Consider the following 12,398-nt stretch of genomic DNA (forward strand, 5'->3'; position numbering starts at 1 on the left):
ACCCGCCCGCCTCTACCGCACTATATATGTATATACGTCAGACGCAACAAAATATTAAATTATACCATTATCCATGTAAATTGAAGCTTTCCGCGACGGCGGAACTTAAATACTTTAAAAGAAACGTTGACCTGGCCAAACGCCGGTGACTATAAAAATGCATTCGAAAAATCAAGCAAGTCTTTTTCTCTATATCGAAGGAATTATTTACGAGTTCTTGGTAATTGTGATCGATCATTTGGCAATCATTCGATGATCGTTTAGTAATGATGATCGATTGATTGATATAAAAAAGCAAGGAAGATTCGAATAAAATACGTATGTAATCGAAGAGGAGTTTGTCAGTTCCAGTTTTGACCGCAAAAATTGATCAGGTCTGCAGAAACATTAATAGCTTTCGCAAGAATAGCTTTTGCATTTTCGACATTTGTGTGGCATATTTCACTCTCCAAATTGCAATAATGTACATTTGAGAAATCAGAAATAATATTGATATACTGAAAAGTGAATTCAGTTTCTTTCCGGAACATCGCGTGATCAAAATTAGCTTTCATTTCTTTTCCAATCCAGATGTTCTCTTTATACGAAAGAGCGATAGAGTACTTGACCCGAGTCAGTTCAGGTCTTCAGTTTCCCCGCGTAGGTATGAACGTACGATCTGTTTCTTTCTCCATTATCAATGATTTCGCGATTCGCCAATTCTCTCGGCAACACACACACACACGCACACACATACCCCACGGTCGATTCCTCGCCGGCCGCATCCAGCATTCGGCCCTATCGATTCGTTTCGACGAAAAGCAATCTGCCCCGCGGGTTATACATGCCGGAGCCAGAAGGGGGGGGGACCACCCTGAGCGGTGTCCCAAATTTCGTGATATATCCACGAGCGGCCGCGCTCCGTAACGTGTGTGCATGCGGCCAGGATGCCGGGACACTGCGTGCGCGGGTGCATCGGTTACGACCGTCCTTTGTGCGCGTAATAATCGTTGCATTATTCGATTCCAATCTGGTCTTGGGGTCATTTGTATTGATTTATTGAACAGCCACCGCCTGTTCGGCGATTGCGGGCACGTAACATACATGCTTTGCGCCGAGCGCGGCACTTCGCGGCGCCGCGTGTACGTGTACTCGTTCTTTCGTATACGTGGCTCACGTATCAAAGAGAGACCTACGCGTCCCCCGCTGGTGAAAATGTCAAACGTCCTCGTCCGCGTTCGTCTCTCGGTTGTCGCGAGAAATTATTTATTTAAGAGCAGACGCGTAGAGGACGTCGGCGGCGTCGCTTCGATTTTCGTCACGCCCGAGAGAGTGTCCCTCTCACTCGCGCAACCCGCCCGAGAACATTGCGATCAAAGTTTCGCAACATGGAACGGCTGTATCTTGAATTCAGGATTGTTTCGGTGGATGTTTAACAATGAAACTCAATTAAAGGGTATATATGAAAAAATGTCCCCTTATTATTATTATAAATATTATTATAATAAAATGTGAACTGATATGAGATAAAATCATTCTTCTAATCGAAACAATTCCTACCAATCTTAATAAATAATAGAAGGATATGTTATTTTACACGGTACGTTTTTCCACACAGAATAATTTTTTTGATATATTCGAATTCGACTCTTCCGTAAAGAACATTTCCAATTGCAACTTCTTAATATTCGATATTAAATAACTTGGCAATTAAAAGTAGTTTCTAAAAGTAAAGTCCACTTAAATCGATCTAAACGAGCAGTGAGTGGCTTCTTTTTATTTCATATTGCTGCCTACAGATTCATCCTATATATTTCCAATCGGTCATAACTCGGTTCTTCAAATCATTGGCCCTTTGACATTTGAATTACGGAAAAATTGAGTCCACAGATTGATCGAAGAATCTGCTATTAAAATCCCATTCTGGAACATCCTGTATAAAGATCGGGAAAGACGAGAGAATGCAAACTTGGTTAAGAGCATTGTTAAGTTCCAAGCCAGTCGCACGACTGCAACTATTTCCTCACGACGGAAGATTAATTTGCTCGTGGTACCCAGTTCCGGAGAAATTTACAAAACAATTCGCTATATCGGTAAATCGAAACTAATTCGATACATTGTGTCGAGCAAGATGGACGGTACTTGACTTGTAACATAAATCGCCGCTTATGAATGAAAGATAAAACTGTAAAAAAAAAGAAAGAGAATAACGTAGGTCGCTCGAATAAACGAGGGTGTAAACTTAGAAGAGCGAAAACTGAGAGTCCTCCCGAGGTACCTTGACTTCAAGAACGGGAGCGCACGAGAAGAGTCGCCGGCGCGAGTCGTTAAAACTCGATAGAAAAAAGCTCACGGTCCCCGCGGAATTTCAATTACCGAAGGTAATTTTTTTTATTTTTCTCCGTTCCCCTTAAGTCACTTTTCCCCCTCTCCCCTTCCCCACCCCTCCCACCGTCGTAGGGGACGTAGGTTATCTCGTAAGTCGCGCGCGAATGCGCGCGGCGTAGCGTAGCGTCGAAATTTACGAGCGACCGAGATTTCCATTCGCGGTGCCGTAAATTCAATACGCCCAAGCGTTAACGGCGCCCGGTAGAGATGTAAAGAGATGGATGTGTGTGTGTGTGTATGTGTGTGTGTGTCGATCCGATGTCGTTCACGGGCCGCGGAGACGCGTGTTACATCTAGAGAGGGGAAAAAAGTTGGCGCGATAAATTCCATCTAATAGACTGCAAAGCGAACAGCCAATCTGTTGCGCGATTGATCTCTATCCGAGTAAATTTTGCAGACAACAAATGACTTCCTTCTTCTCTCTCCCTCTGTCTCCTTTCTCTCCTCCGTCTTTCTTTTTTTTTTGTATATCTCTCTTACTCCGTCTGCTCTAGCTATTATTGTCATTATTCGGTGTATTGTATGCTAATGAATAAATGGCTCGTATAGCCGGACAAATCATCGCGTCATTATTGTTGCTAATTCAATAGAAACGAAACGGTTACACCAATTACGTGCACGTGCCCGCTATTGATTTCTGTACGAGTGCAGGGAATATATGGCCGCGGTTCAGATTTAGAAGAGGCAAATGAGTCGCCTGGCTCCAAGATAATCAAGCTTTCACTTATTACTGGCTTTATTACCTGGACTTTCTTCCTCCGTCGTTTATTAGTTCGTCAGTCTTCCGCTTGTCCGGGCTCTTCCGTCGCTTAGCCGCGTAAAAATAAATCATTCACGACGACAGCGAAACGTTCTTTATTACAATTTCTGTTGATTCACGGCTGATCTCTTCCCGACTTTCCCGTTATTGAATTATACCCGTGCTCTGGTCTGCATATTAAAACTTTAGACGATCTATAATTTCTATTTCAAAATCTGATTTCTATTTTCTTAACGTACTTTTATATATATTTTATATGTATATGTGTGATCCTGAATTTTTAATTATTTTTCATATCACGCGTCATATAAAATTATGAATAGAATATTATTCTGAACTGAACACAAATTAATAAATTTATAGAACGTTCAAAATGGACTTAATAATACAAACCATTATTCCCTTGTTATGGAATTGTGGATTTCAGGCGACATCAAGCAATACAAATGATAGATTATTGTTTTGTATTTAGATATTTAGCATCATGATGATTACACTTAATAAGTTATACAGCGCCAGCGGGTTAAAGAAAATTTCCCGTTATATTAATTTATTATTACATTTATAATGTTTTATGAAGTAAGTTCTATTTCATGATGTCGCTAGACTTCAAATACTGTAAATATTGTATAGTGTTCATTTTACCGAAGGATTTAGGCCACTGCATTGTAATGAGATGAAAAATGGGCCAATTGAAAAATTTTAATTAAGAAGAAATGTGAATATTTTAATGTTTTAATATTAAAATTAATATTATCAACTATCTTTATACATTTTGTACAAAAAATAAAAAATTAGATATATGGAAGAAACTTTTGTTTGTTAAAAATCCAGATTAGACGACGGCCCTATTTCAATATTAAATAATAATTTAAAACAAAAAATAAAAAATTTTTTATTCTTTATACTCATAATTATTTATGTAAGAAAAACTTGAAATTTTTTGTGGCATGTTTTCGAACTTGTGGGGATTTAGAATTTTATAACCAAATTGACCATTATTATGACGATAAAAAACCTTTTATTTGTTTTATCGAAAAATCGTTACAAATAGGGAATGCATATATAAAAATGCATATCAAATTTAAAACAATTTAGTTAAAAAATTTTTTAGCCACTATTTTGAAAAATTGCGGCTGATTAAATTACTTTTTAATCTAATCGATTTTCTAACTGCAATTTCTAATATAATAACGAGTAATTAAAAAAGCATATATATATATATATTTTTAGAAAATGCATTAAAAATCCATATTTTTTTCCGAACTTTTACAGTGCCCGTAAAAACCTTAGTACTTCTCTCACGGATCTCTCGACCTCCTTCTACCGTTCCGATTACTGCGGGCACGTACGCATGTTATTGCACGTGGAAATGTATTTCCAGACGGATAGGTGTTCGCATCTATTTTCCCATTACTGATCGTAGCATCGCGAACTTACATCCCTCGGCGCGAATACCGCGCGAGAAATCATCGTTTTTCGAGATACCCTCGGATGAATGTTCAGTGCGGCAAAACCGGGGCGGGGGGAGAGTTCTGCATTGTAAAGGAGTATGACTTTGTCAGCGACGCCGCCGTGGAACGTCGAAGATAATGAAATGGCATTGTTCCAGGGACAAACGGAGTCGACGTCCGGCAACGTCCCGAAAGTTTTGAAAGGCCGGGTCTTCGAAAAACTGGCCAGCGGCCAATCATCGTTGCGTCGCGTCGCTCGATACGATCCTTCCGAGTAAACTTTAAAGTGAGATCGCCTCCTCCGGCAAATCGAGAAGATTTCTTTTTTTTTCTTTTTATAGTCTTCCCTCGCTTGCCGGCCGGCAAATAAGATAAATCGGGCCTTCTTTTCGCTTAAAGTGGAGTATTCAGCGGAATGCCAGTCCCAGTGGGCACTCAAATGCCCGGGGTGTACGCGGAATGCGTCGAAGATTGAGTTCGAGCACATGTTGCGTGAATAAACTGAATTCTTCCTTCTAGATACAATTTCGCTGGCTACACGCTATCATGTACATACTATCATGTGCATACATGTAACACTATGTGACACAGATTGCTCCCGGTTTGCACGATCGATTTTGATTTTTTCCCCGCAATTTACGCGATATCGCAAAATATGCGGTGGAAGTTTTTGCTGCAATTAGACTCCCGCCTCAGGGCCTCAGTGTACCGTTCAATTAATAATTATGCGCACCATTACTTGACGCCCGACTCCGATGTCCGTTACCGATCTTGCACATATCGCTGGTCGTTGAAGCGCAATTAGGTCATAGTTTCACCTTGAACACGCGCGCGACAGTAAAGTTAATCATCTCGTGAACTGCTAATTAAATTGTTCCGGGCTCACATGCCACCCCGAAGTTCTTCGCATTTCGCATAGGCAAAATTACGTTGCATAAATATGTTGTGCTAAGGCAATTATAAGGAAATTTTCCTGCAATTAATGAAGCTTTTAATAGAAAAGTTGTAAAAGCTGATGTTAATGTGAAAAATGAGAATGCGCTCCATTACTGATAAAAGCAAATGTGTATTCAAACATATATTTCGTCGGCATTATGAATATCAATATGTTCTTTTTTAATTAATATGCCGAATAAATTCGATTATTGCCGAAGAATAATTACAAACTTTCTTTTTATTAATTTTTATTAATAACGGAACTGGAGAAGAGGTGAAAATATTCTATGCAGATATCTTACGTCAAAGAAAGGCATCTCGCTTCGTTGCAACTAAATTGAAACACAAAGCTAGCTACCTTTCGCCCAAAATACCAAAGATTTACTTCTCTCTCCTTCGAAGTTTAGATAACTGAAGAAGAAATATTTTCTCAATTAAGCTAAAATCCTAAGTCCGCATACCACCTGCAGTAAGTTAGTTATTCCGTTGCAGATAGTTATATCGGCAGTTAACTTTTGGCGCGAAACTGCCCTGCTAGCCAACTACTTGATAGGCTAATATGGCTTCACGAACACCTTGTTGCAAGAGACTTGCCCCCAAGTTTTCGTTAATGCGCCTAACTATACTCAAACTTTAATCTTCCCCGGGTTATTTGCATAAGAATAATAAATTGACCGTCGCTGACGGCTGTATTTCAAGGATTTCAAGCAAGTTTGCGAATTCGTGTCGCGATTATGTGTTTCGGCCGCGGCGAATAATTAGATGGATGATCTCGTCGCACTTAACAGTATCGAAAGTTTAAACGGTCTTTGTTTGTTACTAATGCAATTTATTGTTAAAACAGCGGCAGTGGAATTGGGGAATTACGTTGCGGTCAAGCGATCATTAGTGAGTTTAACTGCGCGACCGGGAGTAATTCCGTGCCGCGCATATAATGAACGACCGCTTTTAATTATAACTATCACGTATATTTATTTACAAATGGCGTGCCCGGTATTTCGCCTATTAAATAAATTAATTCTCGCAACAGTATCTGACGTACGCCGCGACATAATCCGTCCTCGCTGTAATTAAGTTACCGACACCGATCGCGGTAGTAGAAAATCTGTGCGTCCCGCTGGATTTTGCTGGCATTCCCTTAATTCACGAGGTATCCACGAGCCAACCGATAGCGATCGCGAAAGACGAACAACGACGAATATCTTAATGCTCGGAGATAAGACAATCGTCTCGTCGTGCCGGTGCATGAAAATATCTTCACGAGCGGCGTGGCGCGTGGCGTCGAGGATGCTGCACCTCGCGCGATTACCTCAACGTTGGGGATTTCGTGTTTTATTAAGCGCCATAAAATAATACCTAACGCCCCGGGATGTTTTGCACAAGCACTCGCGGAATTTATACGATCTGAAAGGACTGCCTCTACGGAAGTGCTTGTATTAATCGATTCCACACCGGGGGCTCCTCACGCTCCGTGAGGGATCCCTGAAACTCGAGCAGTGATACTAACGACGTGGAAATTACCAGCGCGCCCGAGAGCTGTACGAGATAATCGTGCTGAATCTCGCCCGAGATCTTCTAAATTACCCAAGAATTGCGCGAGAAATTACGTTGCGTTGCGGCGCGCCGTTTTTTTGCGCTCGAATGAGAGAGGCAGCGTAATCCTTAATATTTCTCCCAAACCCCCTCCGTTCTTCTCGTACCGCTCAAGGATATAACTGGTGAATCAGCCGCCTCATTAACCACGTCGGAAAGTAAGTCTGGCACATCCTCATTCTATACCTTCTCAAATAGTCCTTATCTTAATCAGCCATGACACACACACGTAGCGCTATTACAGATCCATCCGATCGCGGAAATTCCCTTCTTATTACTATGATTAGTCCCCAAGCTTTGAGCGTGCTTTCATACAGTAAGCTTCGGTACACGCATCTCGGAATCTCTGCCATTCGTCGTAGCCATTCACAGCTGATGATATCCGTCTCTCAACTTCGACGTCAGAAGCGCATCCGTGACCTCACCGTCGTAGAATAAAGCAATCAAAACTTGGTCGGGTTATTAAAACGCGGTCGCGCATAAATCCCAGTTTTCGCCGGTAGAACTCGAAACTGACGACATACGAGAATGCGTCGATACGGAGAATTCGTCATCCCAAAAGAGATTCGATTTTTTTCCCCCTCAAAGCGACAGCACCGTCTGCTTATGCGACCGTGTCTTAGCTCACGTTTAAATAGCGAATTTAATCACGCAGTTAGTCGCTCGAGAACTTGTTGCTTTTAATTCCTAGTCTCTCTGTGTAGTTTTTCGATTATGAAGCACACTCAGGGAATATCTTGTTAAATAATCAACGAACAAGAGCTGATTATCTCGAGACTCAATTCAATTTCCTTTTAACGCGAGCCTCGTTTATGTAATATCTTGCACTAACTTAAACTCTTTCTACATATCAGCACATATAATACTTGCATTATTCCAAACGTTTGCAAAATATAACTCAACATGATCCGGGGCATTAAACTAATTCATGCAATTTATTGACGGATTATGTTATATAATATAAATCTTTGGAACGGCGGTTCGAGTAAAAATGCTGAGATGGCGAGAGAATAAGCTTTAATGCTAGAAATTTAATATTTTTATCTCTTAAATCGGAAGGTAAAGTAAGTGTGGACGAAAATTTGCCGTGAAATGGGATCACATTGCGATTTAATGATCTCACGAAATGTAAAAATCTTTGCGTCTCCAGTTATTTGCTGCGATTCTAAACGTTAAAAAAAAATAATTTCTATAGATCATACGAAATCTCTCGACCTAATTATTCTGACCCGGCTACCAATGAGAACTGAATTTTAACTTCGCTTTCATTTATACACTTTCGTTATTACCTCAATCCAAGCCAAATGAACTTTATCTCGCACATGATTGGAATTAGTTGCGAGTGCATTTCGCTGCTACGCAATGTAAAATAAATTGCGCGCGAATGTAAATTTTCGCGACCTTATAATCCCGAGAAGGTTATTGAATTACCGCGCGTAATGCAATATTATATCAAATGTGGAGCACCGACGTTTTACGTTTGACCTTCCTTCGGCGATGTGGAACAATATGTAGAATTGGAAAAATTCTGAATTGTCTCTCTCGGGAAGCTAGTTTCCACATTAAACAGCCGGCACGTCGTCCGAAAGTATTATAATATCGGCCATATCGCGCTCCACATTCGTGATTCCGAGAGTGTTGACTTAAGCGCTGTGTATACACTTGAAATATTACATGCACGTCTATCAAGAGGTTTCCACAGAGCGCTCGCCATCTTCCGTCCCTATGTAATTACACGGCCAACTTTGGGATAACTACCAGTAGTTCTCCGATTCATTTGCTCTCCTTTATTTCATCTCAACTACTCCTCGTTCAATTCTCTTCCGCCCTCTCTTTCTTTTTCTTCAAATATAGAAAGCGTCGGTTACTCTAAATGACTTGACGATTCTCTCAGAACTCAGAACGTCGTTTATTCCGCGCTTTGCGTAGCGCGTATTCTTACTGTAACAGCGCTGACAATAGCTCTCTCTCTCTCTCTCTCTCTCTTTCTCTCTCTCGCGTTTTCCCACGCGTGTAAATCCTAATTTCTAACTGCGGAAACGGTTCGTTTATTTGGAGCGCGGTGTGATTTACGCGCGGTATCTCGTATATACACATGCAAATCCGGAAATTATTATCCGTGTAAGGAATCCTCCTCAGCCCTTTTGCTCGGTCTAGCGGCAAATTCTACTGAGCGAGCTGACGTGACCGTAACATTACAACTTCATTCGCAGGCTCATCTCTGAAATGATGTTATCATTCTCGTGATAATCTCTGGGTGAGAGGTGAATTTTCGGCAATAGAGAGAGAGAGAGACAGATAGATAGATAGAGAAAGAGACAAAGATAGACGACGATCCTGTCTCGATCGATAGCTCCCTCGAGCGTCGTTACATTTACACATTGGCTCTTTCTGTCCCAGCGCCAGCGATGCGTTAAAGATCCCCGACAAGCGTAGCGTTCTCCTAGCAAGATCTCGCCCTCTATATAGTAAGCTGTCGCGCACCGAAATTAATTAGAATTAATATTTTGGCATGTAATTTCCCTCGCCAGGAGAACGGAGAGCTCAAGAGGCTAAAAATTCGCTAAGCAAAAAACGGGGAGTCGCTTAAGAGAGGCGAGAAACACGCTCCAACGAAGAAAGAACGCGGTTGGCTCTCGTTCTAAACGACTTTTAATATTTTCAATCGCGCCGGATGTGGTATCGTGCATTATGCGCTCGATCGAGTCCGGGAGAATTTTTGGCGTAATAATAAAGTCTTCGTGGATTATCCGTGCGGCTTACAGTAACCGCTCTTCTCCGCGCGCTCGCCTTCACCCTGTGCTGTCCTTTATCGTTTCCTTTCTCGGTAGAAAGCAATATCGCTATACCGTTGTGGTAAGACCCACTTCTTACGTACAAAAGTATATTCTATACCCCTCGTTCTTTTCGCCGACCGCAACGACACTCGGATATCGTATTAAATAAACTCCAACCTTAAATTGGAAATATATATAATGCGACAACGGTACGCATTATTCCTGAATGTTTCCTTTTGGCTGCCGCTTGTTTCCTTTGCCGTACTGGATTCTTTGAAAACGGCTACGGGGAAATCACCTACGCTTCCGTGTTGATTTCCTTTTTCTGCGGGCGGTGTTTCTTTCAATATAGACGTCATTGTACCAATGTACCACCAGGTACACACAATTTTCACACAACGTCTCTTTTCGATTCGGTTGCGCAATTTTCCCCTGTTTTCGAGAGGTATCAGTTCTTTACGTGTAATTCTTCCGCCTCCTCGTCGACAATTTCAACATTAAATCTTGATGTTTCGCTGTAGTATTGAAAAAAACAAACGTTCTAGAATGCGGAATGTCATTCCATAGCATGACTCTTCTGCCTCTGGGGGATAATGCGAGCTATTCGAGTTAACAAACCACGATTTACTTCGTCGTTTTTGCTCTTTGCTTTCCCTTCCTATCACAAAGCGGAAGTGGAACAGAGACGGAAATGGAAAATTACATCACCGACAGCGACCTATTTTTGCTAACGGCCGCTGTCCTCTCTCTCTTTTTTTTTTTTTTTCGACGCGTTGAATGCATTTGTCCATCCCACCTGCGTCGGCCATGCTACGTTCATCACCTCCGGAGGGATATGCGCTCGTTGGAAATTGCGGTTGGCTCGATCGAATTTTAAAGCTTTCCCGTCGAGTCGGACGTATCTACCTACTTGCGAGAGAGACGATGAATTACTCCACCTCAGGGACGATTTCTCGACAAACGTGCCGGGGAATTTATCTAAGAGAAAGACACGCGCGCGCGAGCACCAACGATAAGGTGGCCTCGACCGTAAAAGATCTGATAGAAGAATACGGGAAAATATTTGTGAGATACATAGGGCGTTTTCAGAATTATTGGATGTCCTTTACATTGTAGATTATCTGATAGTTTTAAAATTATCTTCTTTTTTTTAATTTGAAAGTGTGCATTTCTATTCTCAAGTTTATTTTAGAGATGACTTCAAAATATGTATAGTCATTATTCAATGACTTGACATAAGAAAAATTAAACTAAAAGTTTCTAATAAGATAAGATATAAAGATTAATTAGAAAATTAATTTATTCTTGAACACAATTCCTTTTAGGTATTCAAATTGATAAATATAAGGGTTGTTAATGAATATAATTATTTAGGACATTTTGTCAAAAATTTTTAATCTTTATATTTAATAATTCCATCATTTTTTGTTCCTATACATATATTGCAAGAATTAGCATTTATATTAAACTTCTTACTGTCTTTCTACTACATTAATCTTTTTACTATCTTTAAAAAAAAATTTGAAGAACGCTCTATTTTTTAACTTCGAAAATAATCAAGTTGCTCGATAAAAAAATTCTTTAAAAGTTTATATTTTCGCAGAAATAATTATTGCATCGATAGAGTGAACGTTTAACATTTAATAACAATGGATACACACACTTATCTTCGGTCTTTTTAGAAGACTGGGAAACTGTAAAGATAAATCGTGAAAAGTCACAAGTTATAAATTATGTAGTAAAAGCAAAAGTTAAATACTTGGTATCCATTAGAGGAGAAGTTTATATGCTTAGTTATAAATATCGATTACGAGAATAACCGATGATCTCGCAATAATTTTCGCGATACACCATCTATGAGATCCTTATAAAAGGTCCGGAGTGGAAATTGCGAGTTTCAGAATATTCTAATGCAATCCCTCTATTTTCGTTTGAATGCGGAATGCATAAAGGACATATCAGCTATAGAATGGATGCTTTTCATAGGATTTTACGATGGCGATCCCATCCTGACGCGTATCGTATTGATATCCTGATCTAACGATCTGCGAAACTATAATAAAAGCTTCTCAATCCGAATTCAGAGGAAAAGATTGCGCTCTATTACAACCTTGCATTACGCGTGGTATAACGTTATCCGTGCATCCTCCTTACCCGGACGCGCATCTGCCGAGGAGTTTCCGGGCATTTACCATATCACGTTATGCTGCGATGGATCGTGTATCGCGGAATAATTATTCATAGCTGCGGGGAGATACAAGGCTCCCAGCCGTCCGTACGTGGAGTGTTCTCAATATGTAAGCACCGCCAAGATCTTCTCGAGCGACTTGACTTTACGAAAATTTACAGAAGCGACTTGCGTTAGTAAAAGACACTCAATATCTTTCTCTCCGTTAGAGCCATATCTCGCGACGAGAGTAAAGAGTAATCATTGGAGGATCTGTCGCAAAATCAACATGTTGCCCATAAAGATTCTTATCCAAATTGGCGTAAACAAGCGAAGAGAAGATT

At 40.5% G+C, this 12,398-nt stretch overlaps 1 protein-coding gene across 1 annotated transcript in view; it reads left to right on the forward strand.

Annotated features, from left to right (window-relative positions):
* The window catches only part of LOC139810795 (1-phosphatidylinositol 4,5-bisphosphate phosphodiesterase epsilon-1-like), a 117,549-nt gene that overhangs the window by 13,785 nt on the left and 91,366 nt on the right, over positions 1-12,398 (forward strand).

The sequence above is a fragment of the Temnothorax longispinosus genome, chromosome 3 (assembly GCF_030848805.1).
Source record: "Temnothorax longispinosus isolate EJ_2023e chromosome 3, Tlon_JGU_v1, whole genome shotgun sequence".
Taxonomy (NCBI): domain Eukaryota; kingdom Metazoa; phylum Arthropoda; class Insecta; order Hymenoptera; family Formicidae; genus Temnothorax; species Temnothorax longispinosus.